Genomic DNA, 18,687 nt, shown 5'->3' on the forward strand with positions numbered 1-18,687 from the left:
GGCCTTCATGTTCTCCACGCTGGCTGCGATGGTATTCGGCAGCAAACTAAGAAGCTGGATAGCTTCATTATAAAGCTGCCCCACCGAAAGAGAGAGTCAATGGAGCCCTGACTAGCGGCTTCACGATTCTTAATGGCACAAGACAAGGATGCGCCCTGGTGCCCTTGCTTTTCGTGATCTCGCTTGAGCCATTTCTTGTGGCGGTCATCAGATAGTGAGGAGAGAACACAGAACATAAGGTATCCGCATATGTGGATGACCTCTTCTGCATAAAAAATCAGTGCATCACGTTGCCCTGCTTGATGAGGGAATTTGAGGACTATGGAGCAATATCGAGCCTCAAGCTGAACCTCACAAAGTGCTCAACGTCTCTTTTCCGCAGGAGGAACTTACTACCCTAAGCCCTCACTTCCATTTCCGCTGGTGCAAACAAAAAATGAAATACCTGGGTACGTGGGTGAAAGAGAACCCGGCTGAATTATACAACTATGTTTCAACCCCTCCTACGGAAAATGTTGGGAAACCTCAGAAGCTGGGCCTACCCACACATATCATGGCTGGGCCGTATAGCGGTCCTTAAGATGAATATTCTACCAAGGCTGCTTTACCTATTTCAAGTAGTGCCATTGTCTCTACCCAAATTGTTCTTCTCTGCCCTGAAAACTGCAGTGATCCGACATGTCTGGAGAGGGGAAAGATCGCGCCTTTGATACGACTTGCTATGCCTACCTAGGCAGTGGGGTGGGGGGGCCTGGCCCTTCCAAATTTTAAAAAATACCATCAAGCAGCGACTCTGCATCAGATTGTTGACTGGCACGCCGCACGCCCTCATCAGCAATGGTCAGCCTTGGACTGGGGAGGAACGGAAATGTCTTTGCATGCAGCTGTATTCCTGGGGAAGCACGAAACCCTGGAGAGGACCACGGATACTTCGCCTGTCGCAAACACCCTCAGGACTTGGAGATCCATCCGCGGAGCGCAACTCATCTCCCCTGTCCCAAGTCCCCTCATACCGCTACAATATAAAACAGCTCATTAGGGGGAGGCTTGCCACCTAACACTTGGGCTTACATTGATAGACATCCCCATTTGGAAGACCTTAGGCAGTACAGACATGAAAAGCCTTTATGGGGGAAACCTCTCTGACGCCTCTTCATAAATTTCGCCACACCCAATTGCGGCACTACTATGGGCAGATGAACAACAGAACACAGCTACACTGTGATCTCACATGGTTTGAAGACACCAGCGAGAAGGGCACACTGCTGGAGAAAACGGTCTCGCTACTTTACCAACACCTACTGGTGGGGGATAAAATCACAGACAACCTTTAAGAGGCAATGGGAGGAGATGCTGGGCACAACCCTCACGGATGCACAGTGGGGCAAGGTCCTTATCCTGAACCATAGGAGCTCCATTAGCTCCAGACATCAAGAAACCAGTTACAAGCTTCTGTCCGGCTGGTATCGCACATCTACCCTCCTATAGAATATAGGATATACCTCTGCTGGAGATGCGGCCTGGGAGAGGGGACGATCAAACATATCTGGTGGAGTTGCCTCATGATCGCCCCTTTCTGGGACATGATACGGACCACACTGACAGAAATCCTCGACGAGCAATAATACCTCCCCGCAGAGTTTGCCTTATTGCTTCTCACCTCGACGACAATTCCGACGTATAAGAAGTCCATTGTTTGACACCTCTTCAAGTCGTGTATCCAGGTTTATTGGACACAAAATTTGACCCCCAGCAAGGAACAGTGGCTGGAACAAGTGGAAGATATTCAGGCGGCGGAGGTCATCCAGGCGGCACTGCAAGGCACAAGCGAAAAACATGCATACCAGTGGCGCCCATGGTTCCTCTACGTGGCGGACAGGGCGTGAGAGCCGCGGTTGCCAGAGAGCAAAGCGCTGGGGAGGGAGCGGCAGATGGGTAGCTTTGCTCCTGATCCAACTATGCACTTACCTGCCACACACATTTTTACAATCTCATTAGGGCCCTTCCATCTTTTTTGACCTAACCAGGCAGCCTAAACCAGGCGCATCAGCAAATAGGGGAAATATTAACGGCTTCCACAAGAGTAGCAAGGTTCACTTTGTAAATATGCTGAGGTATGTTTTTCTTTTACAACTACCGATATTCAATTAAATTCTCTCTTTTTTTTTTATTCTTTATTTAAGGTTTGTCAGAAAATGAGAAAACACGTCTTGTACAGTTTGACCGGTTTGCGCAGAAACCGTCCTTTGCGTATACATTTTTGGTGTTACAAGTCATAGTTTCAGTGCTTACGCAGAAGCCAATGCAGACTTTAGTGTGGGTGTCTTCTCGGTCGGTTTGTATGGATGCCGACCATTGCTCTCATCATCCGACATTTTTAACATTTAGAAATTCAAATAATGTTATACATGTGCTCATTACACATCTGTTGGTCATTGTTTAGTAGAGAAAGTAGGTTTGAAGGAATAGCAGGAAATGAGAAGAGGGGGGGGGGGCGGGGGAGAGAGACCCTCCTTGGCTGTTCAATTTGCTGAGATGTTGAGCACCCATACTCCACACGCTGTTGGGTAAGTGGGTTTGCGAGCTGGGTTCTTGCTGTAGGGGGCCCACAGCTATAGATATGGGCGTGTTCTCGAGCAGGTGGTGGTGAGGAAGGCCTGAGTATGGGCAGCGGGAGATGCGCCCTTCCAGGGAAGGAGTGGACTCTGCTTCCGGGGGGGGGGGGGGGGGAGGGAAAGGAAGAGGGGATTATGTCATTCTTTGTAAGTCTTCAATTACATTCTCTTAATGTACATCCTGGAGAATTTGTAATGCTGTATTTCAATTTGGGTGCCTGCATACTCTCCATGTTTCTTTAAAGTTTCCTTATCCTCAAAATACTCAAAATACGATAAAAAAAAACAACCCAAAAAAAAACAATCACAAGGCATGTACTGTAGTTACCATGGTTGCTCCCTAGCCAACACGGTTAGTACTAGTTAGGGAGTATAGCTATGGAGTGGCTAACATCACATCGTTTAGACGCCAGCATGTTGGCAATGAAGTCAGAAAGGGTCATAACTTTGGCAAACAAATACAAATAAAAAGCAAACAATGCAACCATCACACACAAACTGTTGCAGGAGCATAGTAGACACTAACCTTTGCAGACAGAGCAGCAGGTATCACATACACCGTCTACATCGCACTAACAAAACTAGCATTGTCATGGAGTACTAAAAGTTCATAGAGCATTATAGGAGTTAAAGTTCCAAATAAAGTGGAAGGCCACACAATTTGTTTGATGCATAGCTCCATGCAAATAAGTGCTAGCCTACTCCTTTGTACTCCAGCAGTCTTCCCTAAATGGACCCTGCTAAGTGCAAAGGGTAGCATTTGATATCATATAGGGACTATGGAAAACAGGTTAATTAAATATTTTAGGCAACCATAATATATCAGCTGCAAAACTAAATATAGGGAAATTATGCCAAACAGCTGTTCCAGAATATCTCCCATCCACCTGTAAACTGGACAATACAGACGCAGATTGTTGGTGAAACCGGGGAACATTGCATCTAGTGTACATGATCGCTCACAAAGGGTTAAAACATTCAACTGGGACAAAATGTAAAATTAAATGAAACAGAAATGCGGCGCAAAGGTTAGGTGAAAAGATCATAAAGTAACACGGATATAATGAAAAAGAGTGTTGATGAAGGCAGTGTGAGATGTGGCGCTATGCTGATATTTACTGAGCAAAAAAAAAAAAGCACAATGTGTTATTGGATAATAAGATGATAGTTAAATTGTTGCTTTCATAATGGCAAATGCTTAACAAAAATAAATGTGTGTGCTAAAGACTGCAGGCAGCCAAGAAACCTTGACCTTTAACTACGTTTTTTCAAATAATCAACCAAATTTTTTATACTAAAATTTTGAAAAGCATCTTTTTGTGATTTATAGAAATAATATTCGACTATGCAGAAGGAAACCGTAATCATGAGCAATCCCAATTATATTAAAATACATACACATATAAATTATGTGTGTGACTATTTCCATATAGATGACATAAAAGTCTAAAAAAAAAAAAATCAACCAAGACAGTTCCTTAAAGGACCACTCCACACCCCAAAATTACTTCAGCTTGCTGAAGTGTTTTCACTGCTGCCTAGGGAAACCCCCAGTGGCAGTCACTGAGACGGCCACTAGAGCGGCTTCCTCAATTAATCTCTATGATGATATGCAGATTGGTCACCACAGCATTTGGCTCCACCTCCCAGCCTCCTTGGTGGAGATCATCAGAATTTACTATCTCTGCCAATCCAATGCTTTCCTATAGACCAGCACAGTACCAGTAAAAGGAAGTTCTAACAATTTTTAAGGGGTGCGATGGGGAAACACCACCATAGGGGCAAGAATACACGTTTGTATTCCTGACTCTATAGTGTTCCTTTAAATTACTATATTTACTAAAATCACTTAACATTATTATACTTTATTTATACAGCGCCAATGCTTTTGCAGCTCTGTCCACGGGTACAATTGGTACAAGTACAAAGAAAATAATGCAATATATACAATACATCCAAGACAATACAAATGTTGACAAACAAATACACAAGGAAGATGAATTTTATATTGGTTATTGTGTATAACAATGAAATAAAACCTACCGGTAATCACAAAATATTTACACTGGGCCTCAAAAACAAAATTTTAAATTGTGCTTCTGGTCTCATGCAATGAGACTTTTATATGCAACTGAAATTTGCAACATCCCCACATGCATTTATAAATGGTTGTCAATGTTAAACAGAAATCCTGCTATGTGATATCATGAAAACACAACAAATATAGTGTGTACTCTAGTTGACACCTACAACCCGGTTTAACTGTGATATACAAAAACAACAAGCAAAATTGGTGTGGTGTTCTGCACAAAAGTGTGTTAAAATCAACAATTAAATGGTATACATACAATGGTATTTAGTCCCCTGGTGAATGTTGGTATTACAATAATCCCAGTTAGGAATGAAAATATTTCCAGCTTTAATCACTTAAACGTATAGAGAACGTAACAGTGTAAAAATGTACAGAATAACTATCAAAAATAAATTAAAAAAATTAAAAGATATACAAGGAGGAGTGGATAATATTGAACTTATAAAACATTCTGCCACCTTTGTGCAGCACACCAATTTTGCTTGTTGTTTATGTGATAATTCATACCTCCCAACATCGGCTGTCCCGAAAAAAAACAGCATTAAGATTGGGTAATTCTTGGTAAACTTCTCCATAGTATCTATATGCTTAAGGTGCATCTGCCAAAGGCGTAAAAACCCAAGGGCAGAGTATAGAATATTTGATACCCTACTAACCTCAACATCGGAGGAAAGGGATTTAGGAGTAATTATTTCAGATGACTTTAAGGTAAGCAGACAATGTAATAGAGCAGCAGGAAATGCCAGCAGAAAGCTGTATAGGGAGAGGTATTAGCAGTAGAAAGAGGGAAGTGCTCATGGCATTGTACAGAACACTGGTGAGACCTCACTTGGAGTATTGTACGCAGTACTGGAGATCGTATCTACAGAAGGATATTGATACCTAAGAGAGAGTTCAGAGAAGGGCTACTAAACTGGTTCATGGATTGCAGGATAAAACTTACCAGGAAAGGTTAAAGGAACTTAACATGTATTGCTTGGGGGGGGGGGAGAGACGAGACAGGGGGGATATAATAGAAACATTTAAATACATTATTATGTTATTATTTTATTATTTATATAGCGCCATCACATTCCGTAGCGCTGTACACATGACATTTGGACGTACAGGAACAGAGAAATGAGGGCCCTGCTCAATGAGCTTACATTCTAGAGAGAGTGGGGTATAGTGACACAAAGGGATTTTAACAATGGTTTGTGGTTCTTTCTTATTTGTGATTTACTCAGATCTGCTTTGCACATGTATTTATAATCTTAATGCACTGCATTAAAGTAAAAGATCAGGTAAGATAAAAAATGCAATGTCAAAGAGATTCTCCAGGAACAATAGGTGTATTTTGTAGTCTACATTGCTGGACTATTACCCTCTAACAAGGCTAATTTGGTGTCCCATTGGAATAATAATAAATGCAGCCATCTCTGTAATAAGTGGGGTGTATAACATTATCAGTAGATAAATAGAGAACAATTTAGGGGGCGCAAGATAACTTATTAGGAAAAAAAAAAAAAAAAAAAGAGGTATAGCACATCATATAAGTTTATCCGTCAGGCCAACAGATCAGCAAATCAATCAAAATGAACAATAAACCACTACAGAGGAGTCAAAGAAATAAATAAAATAAAGCCATTCACAAATGAAAGCAAACAGAGAACACCAATAAAATAATATAAATACCGTATTTTTCGCTCCATAAGACGCACTTTTTTTCCCCTCAAAAGTGAGGGGAAATGTCTGTGCGTCTTATGGAGCGAATATGCAGCTTTACTTACCTGTCTTGTAGCGTTGGCCGGCAGCACAGGGCGCACCGCGGTACTGGAACTTGAAATTCAGGTTCCGGTTTCCGGCGGGACTGAAAGGAAGTGTGCACAAGCTGAGTGTGCACTTCCTTTCAGTCCCGCCGGAAACCGGAACCTGAAATTCAAGTTCCAGTACCGCGGTGCGCCCTGTGCTGCCGGCCAACGCTACAAGACAGGTAAGTAATTATGGGACAAGGGGAGGGGGACAGTATGGGAGAGGAGGATATGGGATAGAAGAGAAGAATATGGGGAGGGGGATGAAGTCTATGGGGAGGGAGGGGGATGAAGTCTATGGGGAGGGGGGGGAGATGAAGTCTATGGGGAGGGGGGAGATGAAGTCTATGGGGAGGGTGGGAGATGAAGTCTATGGGGAGGGGGGAGATGAAGTCTATGGGGAGGGGGGAGATGAAGTCTATGGGGAGGGGGGGGAAGATGAAGTCTATGGGGAGGGGGGGGAAGATGAAGTCTATGGGGAGGGGGGGGGAAGATGAAGTCTATGGGGAGGGGGGGGAAGATGAAGTCTATGGGGAGGGGGGGGAAGATGAAGTCTATGGGGAGGGGGATGAAGTCTATGGGGAGTGGGGGGAGATGAAGTCGGAGGGGGGGAGATGAAGTCTATGGGGAGGGGGGGAGATGAAGTCTATGGGGAGGGGGGGAGATGAAGTCTATGGGGAGGGGGGGAGATGAAGTCTATGGGGAGGGGGGGAGATGAAGTCTATGGGGAGGGGGGGAGATGAAGTCTATGGGGGGGGGGAGATGAAGTCTATGGGGAGGGGGTGGATGAAGACTATGGGGAGGGGGTGGATGAAGACTATGGGGAGGGGGTGGTTGAAGACTATGGGAGGGGGGGACACTATGTGACAGGGGAGAAAACAAATATTCTGAACAAACTGTCCCATAGTAAGAAACACTATGGGACAGTTTGTTCAGAATATTTTTTTTTCTGGGTTTCTTCCTCTAAAAACTAGGTGCGTCTTATGGTGAGGTGCGTCTTATGGAGCGAAAAATACGGTATATAGAAATCAGGGCAATTCTGAAATGGTTCTTATCTGCCGTCACGTTCCATGTTTCTAAGGGCCTCTAAGTAAAGGGACACTCCACTGCCCAAATGCAAATAAAAATCACTGTTTAACAGATATACCACCATTAAAACCTGTATTAGTTTAACCCCTTAAGGACCAAACTTCTGGAATAAAATGGAATCATGACGTGTCAGACATGTCATGTGTCCTTAAGGGGTTAATTATATATTTTCTCATTGTATTAGATCTAGAATCAGCTTGCAAAACCTGCAGTTATCTTCTTTGCAAGCCTTCTCCTAACACCGTCCAGATTTTCTATGGCTGTCCAATCACAGACTTTCCAATGCAGCTCATGAGAAGACTGCCTCCTGTGTTTATCTCCACAGAGCTAACCAAACCAGGAAGTAACAGGACCTATACTCTTACTGAAAGCTAAGAGGGCGTAACCAGGTTTAATTATAAGAAAGTGTTAATTTCTATTCAAATCTGCACTTTTTGCAAATTGAAAAAAAAAACTAGGACACTCTTTACACATAAAGCTTTTCCAGCAAGCTAAAGTGCTTTAAGGGTCTAGAATGCCCCTTTAATTATTATTTTTTAACTGTTTAACATTGAACGAGAGACCCTGCAGCATAAATTCCTCTTAAAAGAACACTATAGTGCCAGGAATAAAGTTGTTTTTTCAGCACTATAGCTCCCTATGGTGCAGGAGTTAAAAACACCTTCTGTCACTTACCTGAGTCCAGCACCGATGTCCCTTGGTGCTGACTCAGGCACTGACGCTCTTTCATTAGAAAAGCCCCATAGGAATATAGGAATGCATTATACAATGCTTTCCTATGGGGTTTCGGGTGACACTGGATGTCTTCATGTATAGTGTGAGGATGTCCAGCGTCAGTAGGCAACCAAAAGTCACCTAACAATCCGTAAGTCCCTCTAGTGGCTGTCTGGTAGACAGCCACAAGAGGTGCAGTTAACTCAAAAGGTAATTATTGCCGTTAATTGAAAACGGCCATAATTACCTTTCCAGGGTTAAATGACTTGGGGATATACTCCCAGACCACTTCAATGAGCTGAAGTGGTCTGGGTGCCTATAGTGTCCTTTTATCCTACCTCTGCCACCCATCACTGGTATTAGTTGATATGACTTAGGTGCAGTACAACTCCAGACACACTTCTGCAGCACTGACACAAGAAGTTGCTCTTAAAGGAACATACCTACCACATGACAAAACCAGCTCACTGAAATGGTTATGGAGAAGTGCCAGGTGCCATCTAACCTTTATGGGTTAAAGCATTTTGCAATGGCTTTACCCCTGAAAGTATGATGCATACGGTCACTCCTCCTTGTATATCTTAAAGTTTATGTTCCATAAACATTTCACAGCTTTAATGTTAAAAATTTAAATATTTCCTATTAAAACAGCTAACACTTACCATACGAACTAGTTTTTGGCTCGACACTGCAATGAGAAACTTCGCATCCGATTTTGATGGTGTAAAGTAAAAGGCAGTTTGTTTTCAGTTACAGAAGTATAGGGCCATCCATTTAGGTATCTTCTGGTAAAATAAGATTCACTGCAAAACAATAACAAAACAGACAAATCAACTAATTCAATAATACACCTAACTGATTACTACAAATAGTATATATCATTACATTTTTATGTAGTTTTATTTGTTTTCCCTTAAATAGCAAGCTCGCTTGAGGAAGACCCTCTTGCCTCTTGCTCAAGTAAGTGAAAATGTTCTTGTCGACTTTACTTCTGTCTTGCCCTGAATGTACAATGGTTCAGAATATGCTAGTGTTTTACTGATTATTATAACACAAGAACTGGAACGAACTACACCTATCTAAAAATAAGCAGCTATTCCTCAAAATATCATACAGAGTATGAATTACATTCTGTTTAACAACTTAAGAACCACATGACTGTCTAAGCCATCTTGCAGTGAGGGACTTGGCCAGTGATAGCATAGACCATCATTCAGTAAAAGTACCAGCATGTGTTAAAGCCTTGCTGGTAACAAGGATCCCCTCTGTCAGCTAGGGGCAGAATTAGTGGCCCAAAACTGACTGGTGAGCTGCATGCAGAGCTCAAAATGAGATCGGCATTCAGTTCTTTCTATGGGGATTCAGATCCCCACAGATAGCAATGCAGTGTGAACAGGGTTAAAGCCCTGCCCACAACCAGGAAACTAAGGCATCAAAATATACCTATTGCTCTCCTCTGTCACCTGTGGCATTTTTAGTTGCCCCAGACTGACAGGCGAGCTGCATGCAGAATAAAGAGAGATCGGCATGGAGCTCTATCAATGGGGATTTAAGTGTGAGCAGGGTTAAATCCCAGCTCATACCAGAAAACCCAGGTATAAATAGATAGGTCTGAACAGATCCTGGATGGTCTTCCTCCATGCCCCAATGGAATTTTGACCAATTCAATGTAAAAGATATAAAGTGGTCAAACTGAAAATACCCAGAAGATGGCAGAAACATACCACTCCACTTTTGAAAGAAAGAAATTGGTGCTAAAATTGATAAATGATTAGAGTCAAAATATACCATGAGACATATCCCGTAGTGTCTACTTTCACAAATGGTATGCATTTATGTGGTGATTTGAAATGTGAATCTGCTGCAATGCCCAATGTAAAAAATAAAAATAGATCTTATATCGCATACATTGGGGGTATTGATTTGTTCAGAAGAGTTTGTCGATCATAATTTTGAGGGTTTGATCACACATATTAGATTTTATAAATGTCCTTTGTGGGGTAATTAGCATAGTCAAACTGCTATAATTCCCAAAAATGATGCATAGGTCAATCAAATCCATCAATAAAAATTTGAACTGTAAAAATGTAAATGGCAGGGTCTCTTGTATGGCGCTGTAGCTGCACAAGTCTCTGGTTGTGCAGGTCAATATAGTAATCTTTGCAAAGTTACTGGAGTGGGTTTCTAGTTCCTTCTCCAATGGACCGCGATTTGTCTTACTTCTTTGCTATGACTTGCCCATCTTGGGTGCCCCTTCATGGTATAGCTCATAGCTTCATTGAAGTACACAAGCACCTTCACCACGGCAAGGTAACGATCCAAATAATATTCCTTGTGAATATGCAGTGGAAGTAAAGAATAAATTTGAGGGACTAGACATGGAGATAGAATGCCTGAAGATAGTGATGTCCCGAACAGTTCGCTAGGAACCGTTCGCCGGCGAACATAGCGTGTTCGGTCCACCCCTGGGGTTGGCAAAAACTGCTTAGAATCCCTTGGATTGCAAGAAGATCCAATAAATCTGTACTACAGGAAATCAAGACAAAATGTTCACTGAAAGCTATGATCATGAGGCTGAACTTCAAATATTTAGGCCATATAATGAGAAGGCATGATTCTCTAGAGAAGACTGATGCTGGGAAAGATTGAAGGCACACGAAGAAGGGGACGACAGAGATGGATAGATGAGGTCACTGAAGCTACGAACATGAAATTGTTGGAGCTCAGAGGGGCAGTGACTGACAGATGTACTCGGCTATGGTCCACATGGTCACGGAGAGTCAGACACGACAACTACTTAAAACACACACACCCAGCTTCACATGATAGTGGCAAAGACATGCATTGGGGTATTGTTGTACGCAGAAGATGTAGCTGAACATAATATGGGGGTTTTGTACAGTTGTAGCACAGATCAGGTTTACAAAAACCTTGCTATGTGTTAATAAAACAGAAAAAAATTTTGTACAATTCTTAGAGATTGCCTATCAAATGGCTACATAATAAGTGTCAAAATACCTTTAAATAGCTTAGCATGTCTACTTTATATAATATATACTTTTGTTTGGCAATTTTTTTTCTTTGATGGCTAATAAACTTATAAGACAAACATACCAAATTCTACAATCACGCCAGATTGAAGTTTTATTTTACTCCTTGTATATTGTGACGTGTAATTACCATGCAAATTTTTTTTTTTTTTTTTTTTTTAAGTTTTAAAAAAAATAAAGTTTGTTACATCAGATTAATGCCCTTTTTGGCTCTTAAAAAAAGGATATAGAATAATATATGTTGGTCCACTAAATGAGAAAGATGGAAATTGCGGGTGAAAACACAGAGCAAAAATGCTCCTAAGATTCCATGAGTACAGGAACACTGCACCCAGACCACTTCAATGAGATGAAGTGGTTTGGGTGACTATGGTCCATTTAAATTGTAACAGTGGTTTAGTTACTTCTAAAGTTAAAAACAATTTTCACATGGTGTTTACACTGCATACATGTGTCTGTCTAGATGGCACATATAAACAAATGATAGACCTATAGACCTATATTGCGTTGAGATATGTTTCAGACAAGGAAATTATGTAACACTGCTAGATTACCAAAACAGTGTCCAAAGTACACTGGGCACGGCTAGTTCTAACAAAACACTGGTAATTCTGTGCTAAACAAGAGCCAATCTCTAAAGACAATAACAGCTCTGCTCGTGACAGATTATAACTGACACAAATTACTTTATATGCATTAAACCTATTTTTAGAAGGTATTTACTGCACAATAGTTTTCAAGTAAACCTTTATATTTATTTGCAGACAAGTTTTAGTACAAATTGCAATATAAAGAAATCTCAGAAGTTCACTTGAAACTCTCCTACATGCATCATAATCAAATGTAAAAAAAAAATAAGCCCTTAGATGAGCAACCTATATTATATCCAGCAGCACAGTTACACGATCAAATTCTTAGCATTTTCATTAATGTTCAACAAAAAAAGACGAACTGATTGCAACAGATATGCAAAATTAATCATATGACATATTATTGACAAAGTTAATTTTTATTTTTTTTTAGTTATTGGAGCGGTCCTAACCAAGTGGTCAAAAGGGAGTTGTGGTGTAGATAAATCCACTATGATTCTATAGGGCATATGCTTCATTCCAAAGTGCTTTGCATCAGGAGAAAAAAAAGAAAATCAATATACATTACCTCCTAATGTGAAATATGAAATTTGGATTGGCTGGTGATATATGGTGGCAGGGCCAACCATTAAATCAGGTCTACATGTGCACACAGTAGAAGAGAAGCATACTTACAGAAGAAAACCCATACAGGTACAATTGAGAAAAATGGATGCCATAATGCAAGTCACAATTCTCTATAATCAACAACGAACAAACCTTAAATTGCCTAATGAAAGTTCTGTGCATATTTTACATCTATCGTCCGTGTGCACTGCGGAGCCTGCAAGGGGAGTCTGATGAGTCCCCTCCTTCCCGGCAGCCCACTCCCATTTATTTAAAGGGATAGTGCCAAGAATGCAAAGTGGTATTCCTTCGCCTATGCTCATATGCCCTACTTTGCGCTCCTCCCACCATGGTCAATATAGGGTTAAAAAACATTTTACTTTCCTGATCCCTGCGCCGATGTCCCTCGGCGCTGGGTCGCTGCTTCGCCTCCTCCAACGTTACCAACAATGTGGTTCCGTGAATGTGAATTTTATCCCAGTAGCTTTATCTAATTAGGTGGCAAAAGGGTTAACTTATTATGCACTGAATTGAAAAATTATCTGCAAAATAGACAACTGTAATGAAAGCAGAGCTGGAGAATTTTACAAAGTCAGCTATTGTTGCCTACAATTTGCGAGTTAAATGTTTATTTCACTACAATATGGCATTTAGTGAAGGAACCCTATAACGTTTATTTGTAGTTTTTATCCCGCTGCCCAACTAGATAATGAAATGAGGTATGTCTTCTTTACTGCTACTATGCATTGCATTCGTATAAATACTTTATATTGTTAGCACATGAAGCAATCTATACTCCTTAGCAACCTGTTTTCTTGTCTGCGTACACTGTAATTGTACCTTTTGTGTAATCATACCTGCTTACTTGAAACCAAGTTTGGTTTTTTTGAGTAGTGTCTTTATCAATATTACTTTTAAGGTCTGGTTTATCCATAAGAGAGTTAAATATTTTTAGGCTATGCACAATTATATTAAAGGGACACTATAATCACCAACAAAAACTTTAGCTTAATGAAGCAGTTTTGGTGTGTAGATCATGTTGCTGCAGTCTCATTACTCAATTCTCTGCCATTTGGGAGTTAAATCACTTTGTTTATGCAGCCCTAGTCACACCTCCCTGCAAAGAGTCATCTAATGTTTACATGTCCTGTATTGAAAATACTATTTAGTATTTCTTATCTCCTGCTCTGTTAATAGCTTTCTAGACCCTGCAGGAGCCTCTTGTATCTAATTAAAGTTAAATTTACAGAGCAGGAAATAAAAACTTTTAAAGGAAGTTACATCTGATTGAAAGTGAAACCATTTATTTTCATGCAGGCTATGTTAGTCACAGTCAGTGGACGTGTGGTTATGCCTGCAGAAACAAAAGTAATTTAACTCCTAAATGGCGGAGAATTGAGCAGTGAGACTTCAGGGGCCTGATCTATACACCAAAACTGCTTTATTAAACTTAAGTTGTTTTGTTGACTATATTGTCCCTTTAATTATAAGAATTCAAAGCATGGGCACATATTAACAAACACATACATATACATATCAGGGGGGGCAGAGCCAGCTCTTGGATCAGTTGCACGCTCGCAGCTCTCCGACGATCTAAGCCCCAAACAGCCTAAATTCTGACCAAAACAGCAACTGAACAAACCGCAGGAAGCCCAGAAACATCCCAACACTGATGGGGAGGAAAAAAAAAAACCGCGCCCGGGTCAGCCTCAGCAATCCGTGGATATTGGCGATCTATTGAGGAGACCGCATGGCAGCCAACATTGAAGACTACTCTGACAGCTCGGACAACATCCTCCTGCACAGCCCTGAGACTCTGGGATATCAGCCAAGAACGGGTCTCTCAGTCACCACGGAGATACTCACCTCTCTCCTCTCAGACCTGCGCCAGAAGCCATCAGCAGAGATCTCCCAAGTACGGGAGGATGTTAAGAGGTTCACAGCTCGTCTCAACTGTGGAGCAGATCACACAAACGCAAGCAGTGCAGGTAACAGAGCTCCAGGCACAGGTTAGAGAACTTCCCTCAGCTCACACTACACACCCACAAACTAGCAGCCATGGAGGACAAACGGAGGTGGAAGCACGTTAAAATTAGAGGCCTCTCTGACACTGTGACCCCTGCTGAGCTGCCCTATTTCCTCTGCAGGCTTTTCACATTCCTGCTGCCCTCGAAGCTAAAGGGATGCAGCTAGACGGTATGTTACGCCTATCCAAGCCACTACAACTCACAGGCTCTGCAACAGACGACCTCCTGGTCAAATTTCAAAATGGGCAAGATAAAACAGCATTCATGAATGCCATCAAGGGGAAGAACCTCTATAGTTTTGAAGACGTGGACTTCACGTTCTTCTCAGACCTATCACGCATTACCCTGCAATGGCAAAAGTCCCTACGACCGTTGACGGCGACACTGGCGGCCCGAGGGGTGGCATACCGTTGGGGACCATCACACGTGCTCATACCACATTAAGGCACCAACCTTATTACGGATATAGCAGAGATGAACAATGTCCTGGCAACCATGGGCCTCACGACCCCTTCGGCCACTACAGCTTGGGACCCAGCCAATGTTGCCCCATTTGTCCCAGCTACCAGGGGCGCATCTGAGACGTAGACTACCTGACCCACTGACTTTAGTTTTTTGCATGTTTTTTCTTTATCACTAAACTTATATGTTGGGTTTTACCCCTCCAGATAACCTCTAACCCACACAGACCTCGAATGCTATGCCACACACAGCGGGTCACCCCCGCGGTCACCCACCACAGACACTGGGAATAACCCAGAAATGCAGCTCCACTTTACCAACTACCTTCCCCCCCCCCCCCCCACCACCACCAGCTTCAATCAGCCCTTATCATACTTAATGTATCATACAAACAGCTCCTCAGCAATACACCAAGTACCAAGTCAGTACCCTCTGTTCATTTTTGTTGCCTACGGTAGACTAGGCTATGTATTGGTCCCTACTACCTATACTGCCTCGCAGGCCTCCACATGGCCAATCACTGCTGTTTTTCTGTATCTCTACAGCACAGGCACACCGGCCTCATCACCTAGGGGGCTTGGCTCTCACTAGATACCACTAACCACCACAACATGCTAACACACATCAGACCTCCTTTTGAATGTTTAATCCAACGCAACTGTACCTATGCCACTGATGACCCTACTGTCCTGTCCGTATGGAAACTACTCTCCTAATAATTTAATAATCTGTTTTTTATTTCACACTTGACTCTTACCATTTAAATTTGTGCAGTTATTATATATGCCATATTGATGTTATGTTATGTTGCCATTGGGCTTGTTTTAGCTGTCGTGGCTATCCAAGGAATTACATTCTCCAAGTGCTAAGCACATCATTATGCAAGTCTACCATAAAGAGAAGACTTCAAGAGAGCAAATACAGAGTGTTCACAACAAGGTGCAAACCATTCATAAGCCTCAAGAATAGAAAGCCTAGATTAGACTCAAACATCTAAAAAAGCCCGCCCAGTTATGGAACAGCATTCTTTGGACAAATTAAACGGAGGATGATCCTGAATCAGAAAGATGGGAAGGACAATTTTAAAAAGTATGGAAAAGGCTTGGATTGGCTCATGATCCAAAGCATACCACATCATATGTAAAACACAGTGGTCACTAGTGTTTTTTTATAATGTGACAGAATGGACCCGGATGAATTTTTAAGTGGATAGAGATACATTGTCTCCTTAGATTCAGACAAATTCAGCTTGGTTTATTGAATGGCGCTTCATTTACATATGGTCAATGACCCAAAAAATACTGCAAAAACCAACTCATGAATTTATGTAAGACAAATAAGTGGAATATTCTGCAATGGACGAGTCAATCACATGATCTCAAACAGACCGAGCATGCATTACACTTGCTGAAGAGAAAACTTAAGGCAGAATAACCCACGAACAATCAACAACAACTGAAGACAGCTGCAGTTAAAGGACCACTCTAGTGCCAGGAAAGCATACTCGTTTTCCTGGCACTAGAGTGCCCTGAGGGTGCCCCCACCCTCAGGGACCCCCTCCCGCCCGGCTCTGGAAAGGGGAAAAAGGGTAAAACTTACCTTTTTCCAGCGCTGGGCAGGGAGCTCTCCTCCTCCTCTCCGCCTCCGTTCCTCCCCGTCGGCTGAATGCGCAAGCGCAGCAAGAGCTGCGCGCGCATTCAGCTGGTCACATAGGAAAGCATTCATAATGCTTTCCTATGGACGCTTGCGTGCTCTCACTGTGATTTTCACAGTGAGAATCACGCAAGCGCCTCTAGCGGCTGTCAGTGAGACAGCCACTAGAGGAAATAGGGGAAGGCTTAACTAATTGATAAACATAGCAGTTTCTCTGAAACTGCTATGTTTATAAAACAATTAGTTAACCCTAGCTGGACCTGGCACCCAGACCACTTCATTAAGCTGAAGTGGTCTGGGTGCCTAGAGTGGTCCTTTAACGCCTTGCAAAGCATCACAAAGGAGGAAACCCAGAGTTTGGGTATGTCCATACTTTCCAGATTTCAAGCGGTCATTGCCTGCAATAGATTCTATACAAAGTATTACAAATTAACATTTTACTTATAATTGTGTTAATTTGTCCAATTACATTTCAGCCCCTGAAATAAGTGGACTGTATAAGAAAATGGTTGTGTTGCCTAAATGTTTCATTTGATATTGTGTTCAATCCCTTGAATTAAAGCTGAAAGTGTGCACTTCAATGACATCATTGTTTTATTTCAAATTCATAGTTGTGGCGTACAGAGACACAATTATAAAAATTGTGTAAATATCAAAATATTTTTAGGCCTAACTGTATATGTAAATAATTATTTTTTTCCAATACAAGATCCAGCACACTCAGTAAACACCAAAAAACAAAAAAAAAAAAAAAACACTTCAAAGCTCACAAAATTTAATAGTTTTTTTTTTTTTTTTTTTTTTTTAAAAGATACCTTGAGGTGGTGGTTTAAAGGGAAACTCCAGTGCCAGAAAAACGATCCGTTTTTCTGGCACTGGAGGGTCCCTCTCCCTCCCACCCACCAATCCCCGGTTACTGAAGGGGTGAAAACCCCTTCAGTGACTTACCTGGGACAGCGGCGATGTCCCTCGCCGCTGTCTCCGCCTCCGCGACGCTCCTCCTAGTGTTTACGTCGGCCGGTGGGCGAGACTAATCTCGCTCACCGGCCGAGGAGACCTAATGCGCATGCGCGGAAATTCCGCGCATGCGCATTACGTCTCCCCATAGGAAAGCATTGAAAAATAATTTCAATGCTTTCCTATGGGGTTTTGAGCGACGCTGGAGGTCCTCACACAGCGTGAGGACGTCCAGCGACGCTCTAGCACAGGAAACCTGTGCTAGAACCCAGGAAGTGACCTCTAGTGGCTGTCTAATAGACAGCCACTAGAGGTGGAGTTAACCCTGCAATGTAAATATTGCAGTTTATGAAAAACTGCAATAATTACACTTGCAGGGTTAAGGGTAGTGGGAGTTGGCACCCAGACCACTCCAATGAGCAGAAGTGGTCTGGGTGCCTGGAGTGTCCCTTTAAATACAGTATGTGATTATACATAGAATAAACCTGCCACAATGCCAATGCACCCCGTTTTTGAAGATTTATTCTAGCAACCTAATGCCTGCTCCTATGAATTTAACCCACTTACTTGGGCTCCCTGCCGTGCAAGGTTAAATACAGCCCTGGAATGAGGCACCTGTGACTGGGAGGGGTGCAAAACAGAGGGAGTTGGTTTTAAGAGATAGACGGACAGACAGATGGATGACATTCATCACAACATAAAAAAATGGTAAATATATTTTTCTTAATTAAGATATTTAATGAGAAACTGGGTAAGCCATAAATATGTTGTACAATCTGAAAGATTATGTCAAGTGTAGATCACATGATATATAACACTATGGGCTATATATCAAATCTCTTGATAGATACATGTTCTTTCAACCTACATGCTCCCTTACACTACAGAGCCGGTGCTGCATTGATCAATGGATGATAATTCCCAGATTTTACTAGTAACATGACGTAAAGTCATGATTTTATTAAAGACACGGAGGCGAGTATTATGCATAACTCTTTCTTTATTTCCTCAGCAGCAAAGATAGAGGAATATAAATATTGTC

General features: G+C 42.0%; 1 protein-coding gene across 3 annotated transcripts in view; it reads right to left on the reverse strand.

Moving 5' to 3' along the window:
* Positions 1-18,687, reverse strand: part of STRBP (spermatid perinuclear RNA binding protein) — a 295,257-nt gene that overhangs the window by 240,862 nt on the left and 35,708 nt on the right. For all 3 annotated transcript variants that reach the window (XM_063432341.1, XM_063432339.1, XM_063432340.1), the window contains one exon: positions 8,963-9,103. The gene's annotated coding sequence lies outside the window, so the exon portion shown is untranslated. The remainder of the gene's footprint in view (positions 1-8,962; positions 9,104-18,687) is intronic.

Source organism: Pelobates fuscus, chromosome 9 (assembly GCF_036172605.1).
Source record: "Pelobates fuscus isolate aPelFus1 chromosome 9, aPelFus1.pri, whole genome shotgun sequence".
NCBI classification, from domain to species: Eukaryota; Metazoa; Chordata; class Amphibia; order Anura; family Pelobatidae; genus Pelobates; species Pelobates fuscus.